General features: G+C 38.7%; 2 protein-coding genes across 4 annotated transcripts in view; one reads left to right on the top strand and one right to left on the bottom strand.

The window, feature by feature from the left end:
* Positions 1-9,491, bottom strand: part of FILIP1L (filamin A interacting protein 1 like) — a 342,434-nt gene extending 332,943 nt beyond the window's left edge. The window contains exon 1 of the mRNA XM_078146651.1: positions 9,026-9,491. The gene's annotated coding sequence lies outside the window, so the exon portion shown is untranslated. The remainder of the gene's footprint in view (positions 1-9,025) is intronic.
* The window catches only part of CMSS1 (cms1 ribosomal small subunit homolog), a 414,201-nt gene that overhangs the window by 340,874 nt on the left and 54,430 nt on the right, over positions 1-18,897 (top strand). The window lies entirely within an intron of this gene.

Here is an 18,897-nt window from a genome sequence, read left to right on the forward strand (position 1 = left end):
TAATCTGTTCCACTGGTCTACTTTTCTATTTTTTAAGCAAAGCTAAATAGCTTGATGATTATTACTACTTTAAAATATAATTGAGATCTGGTATTGTCAGATGCTCTTTATGCTTTTTTCTCCCATTATAGCCTCTCAGGTTTTTTTAGACTTTTTGCTACTCCAAATGATTTTTAAAATTTTGTCTAGTTCTATAAAGGAACCCTTTGGCAGTTTGATTGTTGTAGCACAAAATCTATAAATCAGTTATGACTGACAACCTTGGAATTATCCCTGACCTATCTTTCTCAGTTTCCTTTGCTGGATCTTCAGCCAGGCCATGACTGCTAATCCTGAGTGTCCCACAGGGCTCTGTTCTGGGCCCTCTTCTCTTCTTCTTTACTATTTCACTTGATAATCTCATCGATTTCTGTGGTACTCCTGGCACATAGTAGGTGCTTAATAAATATTTACTGACTGACTGATCCCCAGCTCTTCATTTCAATTTGGCCTTCACAGTATCTCTCACACCCACCCCCTTTTCTCTACTCCCATGACTACCACTCTATTTCGGACCCTTAGTACCTGTAAGCTGAGCTGTTCAGATATCTTCCTAGTTGGTCTCCCCACCTCCAGTTTTTTACTCTCCCCAATTCATCCTCCATGGCTGCCATATTGATATTCCTAAGGCACAAGTCTTACCAACTCACTGCCCTGCTCAAAACACTCCAGTGGTTGCCTAGCCCCTCTAGGGTAAAACACAGATTCTTCTCTCTGCCTGGTATGTAAAGTCCTTCACAGACTGACCCACCCCCCCAGTCAGGCTAATTACATGTTTCTCCCCTTCACACCCTGTGTGTTCTAGCCAGATTGGCCTACATATTGTTCCTTGTGAGAACTCTACCTCCTATGTCCAAGCCTTTGTCCAGGCCATCCCTGCCATGCAGGGAACAGATTCCCTATTCATCTCCAACTCTTAGAATATCTCTTTTCCTGCAAGGCTTAGCTCATATATCAGCTCCTTCTTAAGGCCTTTTCTCATTCTCTAGCTTGTTAGTACCCTCTTCCTGCCAATGTGTATTTATTATATATATATTTTATGCTTATTTATCTGTATGCATGTTGTTCTCCCCCCACTCCCACTCCTCCCCCAATAAAATATAAACTCCTCTAGGACAGGGCACTTTTGTGTCTTTTGACTTTACACTTTACATTGCATAGCATAAGTGCCAGGCACATAACAGGCATTTTTCATAGATGTTTATGAAATAATTGGATGAATGAATAGCATCATCATTTTTATTGTATCATTTTGACCCAACTATAAATGTCTCTTTTATTATAGAATTATTTCTGTAACAAATGTTTTATAGTTATATGTGGCCTAGTTGTGTCCCATTAGGTTAACTCCCATGTGTTTTATACATGTTGAATTTATTTTTGTGAAATTTCTCTTTCAATCTTTTCCCCTTTGATTTTATAAATACTATATATAAATACCAGTAATTTTCATAGTTTAATTTTTTTATGCTGCAACTTGAATGAAGCTGCTAATCATCTCAATTTCTTTGCTTTTTTGCTTTTCATCTGCAAAAAAAGTGGTAGTTTTGACTCCTTTTTGCATTTTTTTTTAGTATTTTTAATTTCTCTCCTGTCTCATTGTTGTAGTTAGCATTTCTAGCACAGTGTCAAAAACAGTGCAGAGATGGAATAATCCTTGTTTTAGCTATGTATTTATTGGACAGCCGGTTGATTAATCATCTCAGATTCATCAGGATGATCACCAAATCAGTTACTGCCTAGTACGTTCTAGTACAAATATTGAGAGACTCCTTTTGGGAGGCTAATATTTCATTCTAAGGCTACAGGAGTTTTAGACAAGAGGAATAAAGGGGAATAATATATGGTGTACAACTTCAATAAAAATAAGTAGCAAAGTAACGCTACTGGGAAGAATGTGTAATTAAAAAATATAGAAACATTTGTCTGCTTAATCATTAGTGAATTAGCTAGGTTTCACTAATAACCAAGACTTAAAACCATGTATACTTGTCTGTATTATTCTCCTTTCAATATACTAACAAAAAGCTCAGTTTGACATTCTCTTTACTACACTGGTGGGATCCATTTAACCAATATTGTTTTTCTTAGCTCTAGGACTAACTTGATATTTATTAATTACCTTGATCATTTTTCCACATGGCAAAATTCTTTCCACTTCAGGCTATAGAATTACATATAATGGGCAGTTGGTGGCACAGCACATAGATTGCCAGATTTGGAGTCAGGAAAACTCTTCCTGAGTTCAAATCTGTCTTCATATACTCACAAGTTGTGTGACCCTTGGCAAGCCACCTAACCCTGTTTGCCTCAGTTTCCTAATCTGTAAAATGATCTGGAGAAGGAAATGGCAGAGTACTCCAGTATCTTTGCCAAGAAAACCCCAAATGAGATCCCTAAGAGTCAGACACAACTGAAATGACTGAACAAGAATTACATACAATGACCTTTTTTCCCACAAACATCTTTTGGTACCCCTGCCAGAGACTGTGTGATCCAGTGGTCTGAACACGTATTATTCTTATTCAGATAATTTTCATCAACCTAAAATTTTGAGTTCTTTAATAATATATATATTCCAGACTATTATTAAGCAAAAGTAAAAAACTTTTTCCAAAAACTAATTAAATGGTAAGCATGATACTTTTATTCTTTTCATTAAAAAAAAAAACCTTTAAAATCACTGTAATGCTAGGATGACACACACATAGGAGAAATTCAGGCTGGTGAAATTGGCCTCAAGGGTCCTGGTTCCACCACTAGACTTTCTAGTAGCAATTCACATCTGTTGGAGAATTACAGAGTTCTCCCTGCATGGATTTAACTATTTAATTTGGTCCTAAAATAGTATTTATCAAACTTTTTCCCTTGAGGACCTCCTGCCCCTGAAGATCACCCCAATCAATATGCCATACTTCACACCTTCATCCAAGAGAAAGAACCCAAATTCTTGGCCATCATAGAAATGCTCATAGGAGGGACTGATTTCAAGAGAACAAACAGCCAAGATACAAATGAGGGAAACTCACCACAATTACAACACACACACCATTAGCTACTACCACTGCTGCATAATCTCTTTAAAGCTTTCCGAATCCTCCAGTTGAAAAAACAGCTTTGAAGCTGCTACTGTCCACATGTTATTGTTAGAAAAATCTCAGGAAGGTGGTGGAGCAGTTCTTGCTGTTTTTTAAGGCATTTGACCTCTTTCATGTATCCCAAATGACTTTCTTTTAGATCATTAAGAGACATCTTTAACTCCTGGCGAATTTGAACCTGAAAGCGCAGGTTGGAGCCCCAAACTATGGAAGCAATTGTACTTTTTCATCTTGTGTCTTCCTTGGGGACTTCCTGTCTTGTTCTGTCTTCTAGAGAAGGAGACCTTGTTAATAAGCCTCTTGTCTAAACCTCCTGTAGCCTTGGAAGGAAATATTAGCCTCCCAAAAGGAGTGTCTCAATATTTGTACTAGAATGCCTACTCATCCTTAGTACTGAGTTTGTGCCTTGAACTTTGTCCATGGTCTCAGGAACTGAATAATGGGACTTAAAAGAAGAATATGTTTTCCCAGTTTTTTACTTCCCTTCCAGGAAGAACATTCCATTTAGGATCCCTGGCTTTCTTCAAAGCCTAGCTCATACAACACCTCCTACACAAGGTTTTTTTTTCCCCCAAATGTTGATACCTCCCCCAAAATTACTTTATGTTTCCTTTGAATATATTGTGAAGTACATTTGTGTTTGGGTGTGGTGTTTCCTCCAATAGAATGTAAGCTCCCTAAAGGCAAGAACTGTTCCATTGTTATCTTTATCTTCCCAGGGTCTAGTTGCTTAATAAATGGGAAGAAAGAGGGAGGGAGGAAGAGGGGGAGACAGAGAGACAGAGAAAGAGAGAGACAGGGAATTAATTAGTAGTAGTTGGGGAGGAAGCAGAAAATAAAGCCTCGTCATAGGACACAACATGCAAAAAATATTCTTCTTAGATTCACAAATAATAATCTACTGCTCCAAAAATCAGATATGCCAGAGGTGTCAAATAGGCTGCACATGGGAGCCAGATTAAAATGTAATTGGGAACTATTTAACAAAATAAATAAAAATACAGTAGAGCACAGACGGTGTTAATATGTAGTTTTCTAAGTCAGCGTGCAACTGTGGGATCCTTATGTATGGTTTAGTGATCCCAGTCTCTATTTGAGTTTGATACCACTGAAGTAGACCACTACTGATCAAATAATCTTCTCCAAAAATAGCAGAAACCAAACTGGAAAATGAGTCACACCTAAGGGAAAAATATTAAGTAATCGCCAAGTGGCCATCTGTTTCCTCCTGGGAAAACCAAAGCTAATTAAAAGCAATTCTTTTGAGGTTTTTCAAGTATTTTGTGGAGGGAGAGGGGTCCATACACACATACATATATACTGTGAACCCCAAACCCCATGAACCCTGATTTGAGTCTGCTCTAAGAAAGAGACAAACAAAATTGGAGTACATGTGTCCATGGTTTAATTTCTCGAGGTGGTGTGATATGCATTACATGGGAGTTCAGTCCAAAAGTGGGGCCCCCTAAGGGGGCCAGTTCAGAACTGGCTCAATTTGGGATTTTGGGGTACAATGTCATATGTCCTTCAAAGAGTAGGTGTTCTCAAGGGGTGCCATTCAACCATGATTGGTCAACGTACTAGAGGTGGATAGGTTCCTTAGATCACTCAGTCCACAGGGGCTAATATCACCCGCCATCAAAGGAAATGCCACCTTCAATCTTGGAAAGTCTGTTTCCACCTAAACCTGAATAGGATAAAATCAGTTCAGGCCTGGATTGGAGTTTGAGCAAGATAAGAAGATTCAGTGCAGTCTCATCATCAGAGACATCCTTTGGAAGAACATTGATCAGAAGGCTGGCAGGGGGGAGCTCTGAGTCTCCAGCACACAGATTACCAAGAGAAATCATTTTTAACATTACATATGATTTTATATACATATATATATATAAAATCATATGTAATATATATCATTTTATATATAATATATAAATATATATATATATATGATATGTCATTGGCACTAATATAAGAAAATTTTGCTTTGCAGTAGGATTCATCAGAATTTGTAGACACTCTGTTCTGAAAAACCACAGTTCTCACAGTTTTTGGTCTCAGGATCCCTTTACACTCTAAAAATTGAAGGCCCCAAGGAGTTTTTGTTTATGGGAGTTATATCTGTCAATATTTACTCTACTAGAAATTAAAACTAATAAATTTTAAGAATATTTATTCTTTTTAAAATAGCAATAACAAACTCATTACATGTTAACATATACAATAATTTTTTGAAAGTAACTATATTTACCAAAACAAAAAAATATTTAATGAGAAAGAATGACATAGTTTTACATATTTTTATAAATCTCTTTAATGTCTGGCTTTATTAATATAAGACCGCTAAATTCTCATTATCTGCTTCCACATTCAATCTGATGTCGTGTTGTTTTCATTGAATTATATGAAGAAAATCTGACCTCACACAGATGTAGTTGGAAAAGGGAGGAATATTTTAATGTACAAATATTGTATTATTTGTGGTTGTTGTTCAGTCATTTCAGTAGTGTCTAACTCTTTATGACCTCTTTGGGGTTTTCTTGGCAAAGGTACTAGAGTAGTTTACCATTCCTTCCCCAGTTCATTTTACAGATGAGGAAACTCAGGCAAACACAGTTAAGTGACTTGTCCAGGGTCACACAGGTAGTAAATGCCTGAGGCAGCTTTGAACCCATGTCTTCCTGACTCCAGCCCCAGCACTCTGTCCACTGCACCACCTGGCTGCCTAGTAGTATTATTATTAAACTACTGTTGTTATGCTATTGATGCCTAGTATTTTTATACTAAGAGTCTCAGGAATCAGTAGATTTAGGTGCAGAAACACCTAAATATTGATCATTGAGTACTCCCTTTGAATATTCATACCTACATGCCACATGAGTTTGTGGGGTGTCACCCATGCAAAAGGGGATTTCTTTTTAATATGCCATACTACAACTCTTTGGTATCATCATTTACCAGCCTTGATCTAGTGCTATATTGCATGCCTCTGGATTTCATACTGTAGACTTTGATCAGAGAGAGAGAGAGTAATGAAAAATGATTAAGGAAATATTTGATAGGTTCTACCTCCCAGATTAAGTATGTTTTTATATTTGTTTCTTTTTAAAACGTGCTTTACATTTACAGATGATTGTTCATTGATGACTGCCCCTTCTCAGAACTGGCATATAGTAGGTACTTAATAAATCCTTGTTGACAGGACTTTTCATGTGAACATCAGAATAATTCAGTACAATTCAAAAGACACTTATTAACCCCCTACTATGTGCATAGTACTGTGTTAATTGCTGAGGGTATGTAAAAAACAAAAATGGACTGGTCCTTGCCCTCAAGGACTTAGTTTGCATTCGCAAAGTATGTACTACATACATAGACAAATAAATACAAAGTACTAGGTAATATTAGCACATTAATTTAAGAGTTGGAAAGCACTGATGCCTCAGGGGGTCAGGAAAGACCTCATAGAGGAGGAAGCACCTGGCTTATGCTTCAAAGAAAGAAGGCTTCTAAGAGGGAGAGGTGAGTAGGGAATGCTTTCCAGACATAGCCTGTAGCTTATGCAAAAATAGATAAGTGTGTAGATGGATGTCACATCCAGGGAAACAACTAGGAGGCCTGTCGACCTGGAATAGAGGATGTATGAAAGAAGATAATATGAAATAAGACTGGAAAGAGAGGTGTGCGTCGTATTGTGGAGGGCTTAAGCCAGGCCAAGGATTTTGTATTTTATCCTCAAGGCAGTAGAGGTTCACTGAAGATTGTTGAGTGACATGGTCAAAGCCATCTTTAGGGTCATCATTTGGCAATGGTGTGGAGGGTGGATTGTTATGGAAGAGACTAGATTCCAGGAAACCAATTGTAATAATTAAGGCAAGAAGTAATGGGGACTTGAATTAGGCAGCAACTGAGAAAGTAAAGAGAAGGAAATGTACATAAGCAATGTTGCAGAGAAAGAAGATCAAATGGAACAACTTAAGAAAGAATACAATTCGTTATTGAATTGTTGAGTTTTATTGTTGACTTTTTGCAACTTTCTATAACCTACAATATTGTTAAACTATGGCTCCACCTTCATGATAACAGCCACTATAGGCATTTCCCACTGTAGCTGTCTGACTTCATCAACCTTGGTCATGGTTTTGAATTATTCTTTAATAATATCAAATGAGAAAAAAAGCATTATTTCCTAAACTAGAGTTTACTTGTTATATTTTCCTTCTTTTAAGAAGATAACTATATGGCCTATAATTTAAACTTTTTTTTTCTTTGGTGAAGGCATCAGGGTTAAGCGACTTGCCCAGGGTCATACAGCTAGTGAGTATGAAGTGTCTGATGCCAGATTTGAACTCAGGTCCTCCTGACTCCAAGGCCAGAGCTCTATCCACTGCACCACCTAGCTGCCCCAATTTAAACCTTTCCTTTGACTTAACTCCTACTCTGATGGCTTATTGTGGGTTGGAAGTGACCCTGGGTTTTTCTATAAGAGTACGAGCTCTGGCAGATCTTACCAAGATAAAGAAACTTTGAGTAGAGATCTGATAGTAGACTGTGTGTCATTTGTTCAAGAACCAACCTGGCCAACTTTTAAAGATGCTCATTACCAGAGATCTCATCCCCAAGGAATGACTTTTTCTTGTTTTCAGGGACAGCAGCTTATAAAGGGTTTCCACTAAGTTTACGGGGAGAGGGGTGAGTAGCCCTCTCTGGTTTAGTGAAATGTACCTCCACAGATGAGATCATCAGTCCTTGATGTAAGGCTTAAATTAAGTACAGGCATACCTCAGAGATATTGCGGGTTCGGTTCCAGACCACCATAATAAAGCAAATGCCTCAATAAAACGAGTCACATTAATTTTTTTTGTTTCCTAGTGCATATAAAAGTTATGTTTACACAATACTATAGTCTATTAAGTGTGCAATAGTATTATGTCTAAAAAAATGAACATTATCTCAATTTTAAAGTTTATTGCTAAAAAAAAATGCTAACCATCATCTAAGCCTTCAACGAATTGTAATCATTTTGCTGGTGGAGGGTCTTGCCTCGATGTTGATGGCTACTGACTGATCAGGGTGGTGGTTGCTGAAGATTGGGGTGGCTGTGGCAATTTCTTAAAATAAGACAACAATGAAGTTTGCTCCATCAATTGACTCTTCCTTTCACTTGAACCCTGAGAGGCCATTGTAAGGTTATTAATTGGCCTGGTTTCAGTATTGTAGTGTCCCAGGGAATAGGGAGGCCCGAGAAGAGGGAGAGAGATGAGGGAACAGCAGATCAGAATACACACAACGTTAATTAAATTTGCCATTTTATGTGGGCACAGTTCATGGCACCCCAAAACAGTTACAGTAATAACATCAAAGATCACTGATCACCGTAACAGATGTAATCATGATGAAAAAGCTTGAAATATTTCGAGAATTATCAAAATGAGACACAGAGACATGATATGAGCACATGCTGTTGGAAGAATAGGGCTGACAGACTTGCTTAATTCAGTGTTGCCTCAAACCTTCCATTTTTGAAAAAAAAAAAAGTAGTGTCTGCAGAGTGCAGCAAAGTAAAGCACAATAAAATGAGATATACCTGTGCCTGATATTCATTTAGCACAATATAATTTCATTTAACCCAGAAGTCACATATTTACACCTAGCATTTCCACTGTTTTTTTTTTCAGGCATCTCTTATTCCTTTAAATCTGATCCATCATAAGTTCTATGTCATACCTGAGAATTTACCGTATCTCTTTTGAGACTGTTAAAAATAAGTCAAGCCCAGCTCCCTCCTGGAGAGCAGTATTTGCAATTCCCATCTCCTGGATTACAGGAAAATAGAATACCACTGCCTGCTTCTCAGTGACGACAACAAACATGGAATAAAGCAAGCTTACCTTACTATTTGTATGCCTTCTCTTTGAGGTTTCTATTATTTCCTGGCAGCTCTCTCTTCTTAATCACTCCAGAGTCCAGTTTCTCAATCATGCACTAAAGAAACTGACCACTCTTTTTCACTCAGAACTCCCGATAAGATTGGCTCTGCAGGTAGAGGAATCCTATGGTTTCCTGCAACCAACTGTGATACTTTTCTCTTTTCTTTTTTCTTTTTTTTGATCCTTTCTCGGTTTTTATTCTGCCACCTGCCAAAACAAAGGCACTGTGCAGACCGAGACCGAAAACGGTAGCAGTACAGAGGAGAGGTGGTGAGGACCCTGACCCTGCCTGGGACCAGACACAAAATAAAACCCCCCTCACTCTCTGTCCAACACTCTTCATACTCTGAAGGCAGCGGACCTCCTCAGAACACTGACCCCTTAGCTGGTCAGTTTTTAGAGAAGAAAGGAGCTGATTAGACTAGGCTCTGGTGCAAAGAGACCCAGAAGCAACTAGCCATCTGCCCAGAGTAGACAAGTAATGACAGGTACATGCTCTGTGTGTGTGTTTATGTGTGTGTACATGAATGTGTCAGCTGAAATTCACATCTGTCAATACCACCCTCCTTGGCAGGCAGCTTTCGAGGTCACCCTCCAGAAGGTCATTTCAGATGCATGTGCAAATTTTAGCCAAGGTTAGAAGCCTCCTATGAGGAACCTCAGTCCTGTTTTCTGCCCTGTTGCCATCACAAATGACCTTTTTTAGTGAGTAATTTGAATGGTATATGGTGAATGATTTTATACCTTCCAGCCATAAATTCCTATTTGCTTTTGCTAGGGAGATGAGAGGACTAAGCAGAGCATGAGCCTTTTTTTTTTCTTTAACAGCCTTATCCAAAGTATTGTGGAGTTCTGTTGTTTTTTAAAATATTTTACTAAATCTGAACTTGAATGGTAGATTAGAAAAAAAATGTATTTCAACTGAAGATCTGAGTTCAAATTCTGGTTTTGATACTTAAAGCATTGACCCTGACCAGAACAGCTAGGTAGGACAGTGGATACCACACCTAGAGTCAGAGAGACTCATCTTCCTGAGTTCAAATCCAGCCTCAGGCACTTACTAGCTGTGTGACCCTGGGCAAGTCACTTAACCCTCTTTGCCTCAGTTTCCTCTTGTATAAAATGAGCTGGAGAAGAACGTGGTAAACCCCTCCAGTATTACTGCCAAGAAAAACCCAAATAGGGTCACAGAATGGGACGCAACTGAAAACTGAACAACGATAAACCTTGACCAAGTCATTATCTCAGTTTTCTCCTTTGTAAAGTTAAAGGGGGTGGGGTGGGGAATTACCAGATGACCTCACAGATTGAACCTGTGATTCTTTGCATTTACTTGTCTGTCATAATCTGATTCTCTTCTCTCACTGATGAACTTTGAGGTAGTTGTGAAAGGGTGTTCCATCCAAAACTTAGCTAGGAAGATGTACTTGCTGAAATTTAAATGCATATTTGTGAAAATACAGCTGACTTGCCATTAGCCATAAACAGATTATTTGCTGATCCTCTGTTCTAAGCAGTGAGCACATTCTCTTTTCATTTGTAAAGCCTGAAATATGTCTGGAACAACCTGTCAAAAATGATGCAATAGCAACAATATTCTACCCTAATCCCCCCCACCCATCCCCTGCCTCCGATTGCAATCATCTCTTCAGTGTTCTTATTTTTATGAGCTATAGTAAGTAAAACACATGATCCATGTGTTTCATAGTAATGCTCTAGTTAAACTAGACAGTTTTACTTGGACCTCCATGCTGTCCAAATAACTGAGGTCATCTTGAGTCATTACATGAAACAAAAATACAATACACATCCTAGAGCTGTAATACCCTCACTGGTTCATACATCTAGGCAGAGTTGTTCCCATTTTGCAAAGCTCTTTTCCAACCATGGATGTAAATAGTTTAAGGAAGCCCAATACTATATTTTTCTCCCCTAGACTTTCAGAAACTATGATTACCATAGAATACTTGGCAGGTGTGTAAGACTGCTCATATTTTAAAATGATAAAGAGGTAGGAATAGATATATTTGGAGAGAATAGCATTGTACATGGTGATTTGCAGTTTCATGTGCAATCATCTTTTTCATTATACTGTGTTATGGAAATGCTTATTTTGTTCATAATACATGCTTTTTCATTAAAAAAAAAAAGAATAAAATCTTGACCCTGAAAATTATTTTAAAGGATGTTTAATGTATTTTGCAGCAAAGTGACAAGCACTCTAAAAGTGGGTCACGCTGGTCGACCGTCTGTAGGGGTCCACCTGCTGCTGTAGTTACTTTGAGTAAGTGAACAGTCAGGAATCTTGGACTTGGGGGAGACTTTAGAGACCATGTCTTTCAGTTCTTTGATTTTAAATGAAGAAACTGAGAACAGAGTAGATTCAGAGATTTGCCTGAGGTCACACTGTTATTGAGGGGTGGAGTCAGGAACCTAAACTGGCCACCTAGAGCCCAGATCTCACTTCCAGACTAGTTGATGCTTTTTACACTAAACCACGCTATGAGAAAAAATGCAATGATTCATCATGACAGCCTTTCTGACAGCTGTCAGTTATCTGTTGTATTAGGAAATGAGAAAAGCGCAATTAGGGTTAGATATTCAACCTACCTTAAAAAACATCTCCTTACCAGTCTTAAGCTTCCTTATTTTTTTTTGGAGGAGGGGTGTAAATCCTGTGGCTTCAATGATGTAAGGAATTCCAGGTGAGGAAACTCTCTTCAGTGGCTTACCACAAGCTATTATGCAAAATTAGCCTTTGAGAATTAGTTAGGAGGTTACATGTTTTTAGTCTAGGATCACATAACCAGCCCTCCTGACTGAGGCCAAATGTCTGGCCAGTAAACCACACTGCTCCTCACCAAGACATTTATTTTATCAACAGTAAGATTGTCCGGTTTGAACATAATTTCATCTCCCTATCTGTAACCTTACCTGAAGAGAGTATTGTTAATAGCAAAAGTGCAGTGACAGAGTACTAGTTAATCCACAAACTAGAGCATTACCTCGGAATAAGTAAGAAATGATTACATTAAAAGCCATTCAGAAAAACAGAATGAGGGCAGCTAGGTGGAATAGAGCACTAGCTCTGGAGTCAGGAGTTCAAATGTGACCTCAGACACTTACTAGCTATGTGAACCTGGGCAAGTCACTTAACCCCATTGTTGCCGGAAAAAAAAAAAAGACTAAGAAAAAAGAAAACAGAATGAAGAGAGCATCATATATGATGTGCTTGAGTTTAGTATTTCAAAATTACAGATATTCCAACTGTTCTTACTTTTTATCGGTTAAAAACTGTATTCATGCTTTGTTGTTGTTGTTTAGTATGAGAAATTGAACCACTAGTTCTTTCGGTTGCATGTATCTGTACTTTGATCCAAGTTTCAGGATCCATTTCATGTACCCTGAATGAGCCAGAATAGCAAGGGTCAGCTGCTTCAGCTATGGGACATTCCTAAGGTGTCCTGTTCTGATATTATTACATAATGCTCTCCTGGTAGTATAGTATTTCCCAGTAGCCTTATCAATTTGTCTTACTGCACAAATCTTTTTGCTCTCAATCCGCGCCACTTTTCAACAACGCGGTGATAATTAGGGGAGGTGAGGAAGAAAAAAAAGGAATAATTCTAGCATGTTACCACCACCACCACCCCTTAGTTTTCCCATTGGCTTTTGAATCAGGGTATTAATAGATCATAACATCCAAAATTTGGAGCTAGGAGGGACCTTATAGATTCTGTACCCTAAATCATCCAGAATACTGTGAAAAGATAAAAATGAATATTACTTCTGATTTCTACTGTATTGATTTCACAATGTAATTGATTTTATGCTGCGTTAATTTTTATAAATGCATTAGTTATCTGCCTGAACTCAAGTTGCTCAGAATGCAGTTTTCATTCTGACTTAGTTTAAGATTGTTTTTGAAAGGGAATGTTGTTATCATTCATGCAGTTAGCCCTGGGGACATCTGCTTGTTGTCTAAGCCCCAACCAGCTTAACCTGATGCCATCCCTACAAAGCCAAGCCATCTGCCCTTGCCTGTCCTTGTGCAATTAGGAGAGGTTTGATCTTACTCAAGGGAACAACCTTCTTGGTGGTTCTGATATCCTGGCCGAGATTATAAAGGCAGATGAGTCCCATAAAACAGTTAACATTCCTTAATTGTCAGAGAGGGGTGTGATTAGCCACACCTGAATGCCAACCCACTTTTCCTAGTTTAACCAATTGTAAGGTTCCAAAACTACTGCCAATCTGGAAAAAACTCAGACCAACTAGGCAGTCAGTGAATAAAGTAAGGCATTTATTCAGGGTCAAGGAATTGAAATTCAGGACAGCATCCTGCCGTATTCTGACAGGAATGCTGAGGAGGAAGGGGAAAAGGGGATCCTTACAGGGTATAATTTTGGGAAACAGCAGGAGGGTGTATAATCTGCATACACAGATCTGCTGAACTGCAGGAAAAGAGGGTTGAAGGTGTTGAGGGATCACAAGAACAAGGTCAAAGAAATATCCTTGGAACTGCCTCTGTCTGGGAAGAAGGGAAGCTTCTGGGGTATGCAGGGGTCTTGGGGGCAGTTGGAAACTACTGGTCAGAGCAAGGTAGAGGCACAGTTTTCCATGCGGTTGATACTACCCAGACACCTCTCCTTTCCTGAATGCCAGTTAACAAGATTTCCTCCCCTCTTCTCTTCTCATTGAAGGCCACTGATCCACTTTAAGTTATATGTGTCACTGCTAATAAACTGATTTTGCTTGACGTTTGTACCTCAGTTTACCTTTATTGCATTTATTTGTGTCAACTTCTTCAGCTCCTCCATTTGATAGATGAGGGAGTAAAAGCCCAGAGACATGAAGTGACTTGCCCAGAGTCACTCATCTAGTAACTGTTAGAGTCAGAATTCAAACTTGGGTTCTCTGGCTTCAAATCCAACTACCTTTAAACTATACTATGCTTCCTCCTTTTTGTTCTGTCTGCTAATGTGATGCTTTTTTTAAAAAGAATTTTTCTAAAACTAAATATCATGTTATATTCATGATAGTGTTTTAGTTGTTTAGTACTTTTTCTTTTAATCCCCAAATATCTTGACATCATAAAATGAAAGACAACTTGCCTTTCCAATGCAGAAAAGCATTTTGTGCCAAACCAGATGCTCCAAAAACAGCCACTTTGAAACTTTCGAATTACAGAGCTACAGCAGGGCTCCACTCTCTTAGTCCTCTCAAGTTAAGGCAGGGTGGTCCTAGTAAAATGAATAAATGAGAAGACTCTGACAGCAATCCAAGGGCTTACAGGAACTAGTGGTAGTGGGGAGAAAAGTGTCACACTGACTTTTTATTCCTTCATTTAGCATTTCCACAGGACTGTGTTTACAAGCAGCTTGGGTGTCATTTCATGAATTACTTCTCCCACTTTTCCCCAAAGCCCCCAAGCCAATGCCCTAACCCAATATTAATTGGACCCGAGCTACAAAGAAGTGTGATCGGGTGAGTTATGCAGCCTCAATCCTGGTCTACTTGATCACCTGTGACCCTCATGCTTTTTATAGGATGAAGCCCTGACGTAACTTTAAGCTTGCAGGTTTGTTGACTTCATGCCAGCTTCCCATTTGGCTTTTTCCGAAAATCTTAGGTATTATAATGGCCAAGGTTATGCAAACCTACTGAGAGGAAGAATTGGATACACTGTTCCTGTTTACTTCCTGTCTAGAGGTGTTATGTGGCATTGCCATGGTTCCTACATAATTACTATTTTCTCCCTAATGTGGCTACAATCCAGGAGTGAATAAAATGAATCCCAGACTGAATGGAAGGTGCTGTGTACACGGAAAGGGCTATTTGAGAGCATCTGGTTATGGTTTATATGGCTTTTAAAAAAAATAAGGTTTTTTTCATGTTCCAGTTACTTAACACACTAAAAGTGTGTTTTGGCATTTTTCCAAAATAAAATCTCTGTAATGAGAGAAATTTCAGGTCTAACAACAACTTGAAATTGGAAGTTAGACTACTAAGTTTGGGGGTCCCTCTGTTTGCCTTTGCCTCTGATGTCAGTGACACGGTAAAGAGGCTGGTAATAATTCATGCTGTATGCTTTTTGCCCACCTAGCCACTGACTACAATTAGAGGCATCTGTCTTTCTCCTTCCATTCTTTCATATGGAGTTGGGCTAGAAGGTGTAGTATAGATAAAGCAGTTCTGATCTCCTCATCATCCCTAAAGCTTCAGTACGGAATCTTGTTCCTTTTACTACCGTTTTTCACCCTAGGGAATGCCAGGACCCTCCATAGTGGGACTGAGTGGGCATACTTGGGGCAAATCACATAGATGGTTCTCCCCTCTCCCACCAACACCAATAATCTCCATGGGTATGTTGGAAGGAAAGAAAAGGGGAGGGAAACTGGAGCAGTCTCCCACTTTGCCTTACAAATACCAGGTGTTAGAGGTGAGATAATAGTATATGAACTGATTATATATAAAATAGCTTATATTATAGACTCTTAGGCCTTTTTTTTTTTTGCAACACCCTCTCTATCAATAGTTATTTGTTATTACCCAGAACTGGTAGCTTGGTAACCCCCAAAGCCAAAAGTCCCCCAAGCCAGTGCGTTCTGCCAAAGTCACCCTGATTTAGTGATCCTTGAGGATAATTCTGAATCTTATTCTGTCAGCCCCCCAAAATTATAGAATCATACAATGTGAGAGTTAGAAGGGACCTAATTTTGTAGATGAGGAAGCTGAGGCCCAGAAGGTTTAAATGAAATGATCTGAGGTGAGTCCATAGTTTAGAAATTTTTGTTTGGCAATGACCATTCCCTGTCATCTACTTTTCACATATATGTAGTATTGGAGAAAAAGGTGATAGTGGTTAGTGGTTGGCCTTGTTGTAGGCACATAGATATTAGAAATGTTGCTTCTCTTTATTAAGTATTCTCTGATCCTAAAGGAAAATTATAGGGGGCAGTGAGTAAAATTGGGATAAGTCCAAAAATATGGACTTAACTCATGGAGTGGCTGAGAATAAAGTAGTTTTGCAAACTTTCAATTGCTATAAGACTTTAAATTTTTAACAAATCTGAACATTTGCCTTCAGAAAGAATAAATGTGTATTGAATCAGCATGGCATAATGGATAGAGAGTTGGCCTTAGAGTTATGAAGAGTTGTGTTCAAATTCTGCGTTTCATACTAGCTCTGAGACTTGGAGCAAGTCATTTAACTTCCAGGGCAAATCTCTAAGACTCCAAGTTTCTGAGAAGGTACCAACTGGAATTGGTAGAGAGAGTTTCTTCACCCAAGCATTTCCAATACCTGTAATTACAGATCCAGTCTCTTTTTATTTCATTTTTGTTCTACCTATGTGACATGTGTAATGCTACCTCAGGACGTGAATGCACGTAAATGGCAAATGGCATGTTGTGGGAGTTCCCTGAATATTAAAACACAGCAATGATATTTCATTGTGTTACCCTAGCAGGAATGAGTTGGGATATTATTGTCCGACCTCAGTGCTTTAGTGAGAGCTCACCTTTAATGAGTTCTTGGCTTCCCCCTTTATCCTTTTAGATTAAACTTGAATACTTCACATGCAAGATTTCATTAGTGTGGGCACTACTTCTCTACCCCAACCCAAATCACAGAATAATATTCTCTGTGACTTAAACTTTACTCAGAAAACAGTCTTTTCAGTCAGGTGCCTGAAATATACAGTAGTCCATATTCTTCAGTCGTCAGTCAGTAAACAGTTATTAAGTGCCTACTATGTTCTAGGCACTATGCTAAGTGCTAGGGATATAAAGAAAGGCCAAAAAGTCCCTACTCTCAAGGAGTTCCCAGTCTAATGAAGAACTGCAAAGAACATGCAAAGAACTATGTACAAACAAATGATATGCAAGGATAAATTGAATATAATCAGCAGAGGGAAGGCACTGGAATTATGGTAGCTGTCAGCAAAGGCTTCTTTTAGCAGGTGGGGTTTCATCCTGACAAATATGGAAATATGCGTTGCATGACAACACCTGTATAACCTGTATCAAATTGCTTCAGTTGTCTCAGGGAGGTGGAAAGGATAGGAGGGAGGGAGAGAATTTGGACCTCAAAATTTTTTAAAAATGAATGTTAAAAATTGGTTTTATATGTAATTGGGAAAATATTAAAGACACATTTTAGTAAGGAGGTGAGGTTTTAACTAGGACTTGAAGGAAGTGAGGAGGTGGAAAGAAGGAGGGAGCGTGTTTCAGGGACTGGGGACCAGGGACAGCCAGGAAAATGCCCAGAGTTGGGAATGGAGTGTCTTGTCCAAGGAAGAGCAAGGCTGCCAGTATCACTGGATATTGAAGAGTACAGGTGGAGAGGGATTAAGATTTAAGCAAACTGACAAGGTCTGTCTCCTAAGTTATTGTCTGATTGCCCCTTTTTTTATGAAGTAAATGCTGAAATGGGTCAAGTAACTAATAAACTGGTGTACTCAGGCTGCAACTTGAATCTAATCTGCCACCTTATTGACTCAGTTTCATCTGATACTACCTTACTATGAATAAACTAGGAATACTGCCAAGTTCCAAGTGTCTGTTCATCTAGCACTATAAATCAGATTATTTTTTTCTATCACTAGTGTCTTTCTCATTGATAATGTAGAAGACTCTTCTAAACTCTTAACTGTGAGTGAAGGGGTGTCCTGACTTCTATGAAATTTACAGGAATAGTGGTCTATGCATATTTGGCCTTCTTATTTGCTGGGTATAAATTAAAATAAAGGAGATTGTGGGGAAGACTGAAGTTGGGATGCAGTAGGCCAATAACAGCATAACCCAGGTCAAATAGAGTAAGTAGACAGTGTTGGTGCCATAATATTAGTTAAAGCACACATTGTCCCTTACTATCGAGTTGATAAACTACAGAATTAATAAAGATAACTCTTCAATATGAGTCCTGCATGAGGCAAAATATGTAGCAGAGGATATTTTATTTTCAGGGATTTTTAACAAATATTTGGCAAAATATAAAGAATTGTGTTGGGCAGGTAGATGGTGCAGTAGATAGAAGCATGCACTTGCAGTCAGGAAGACTCATTCTCCTGAGTTGGATCTGGCCTCAGATACTACCTAGCTGTGTGACCCTGGGCAAGTCACTTAACCCTGTTTGCCTCAGTTTCCTCATCTGTAAAATGAGCTGAAGAAGGAAATGGCAAACCACTTGAGTATCTTTGCCAAGAGACATCCCCCTCAACAGGATTGCAAAGAGTTAAACACAACCAAACAACAGCAACAAAAAAGAATTGTGTTAATGTTTGCCATTAACTGTCTCAGTGGAAGTTTGTTATCTCTGAAGGAGGTTCCCTCTTTTCAAGTGTGGAAGAAATAATGCATACCGTTTTTCTGAATCCCAGGAAGTATTCAGAATATTGATGAATTAACAGGTCCTCACTCACTTTTGTTTCGATAATGAAAAATCCCTGCAAAAATTCAGAGTAGCAATATGCGTCTCATTTTTAACAAAACGTGGTATCAGACAAGGACTATAACAGTGGCAGATTTTGGATTCTACTGAGCTTCCATCCCTTCCCCCATCAGAGCCCCAACTAATTTAGGTGTCTACTGAGGGAGGTTTGGGGATCTATTGTTTACAGTCTCCCATTTGGAGATGTTTGATATAGAAGCTGGGGCAGCTAGATAGTGAATAGGATAGAGCACCAGGCTTGGAGCAGGTAAGATCTGAATTCAAATACAACCTCAGACATGTATTAGCCATATGACCCTGAACAAGTCACTTAACCTCTATTTGCCTTAGTTCCTCATCTGTAAAATGGGAACTCCATGGAGAAAGAAATAGCAAATTA

The sequence above is a fragment of the Phascolarctos cinereus genome, unplaced genomic scaffold, assembly GCF_003287225.1.
Source record: "Phascolarctos cinereus isolate Bilbo 61053 unplaced genomic scaffold, phaCin_HiC Scaffold_726;HRSCAF=1367, whole genome shotgun sequence".
Lineage (NCBI taxonomy): Eukaryota > Metazoa > Chordata > Mammalia > Diprotodontia > Phascolarctidae > Phascolarctos > Phascolarctos cinereus.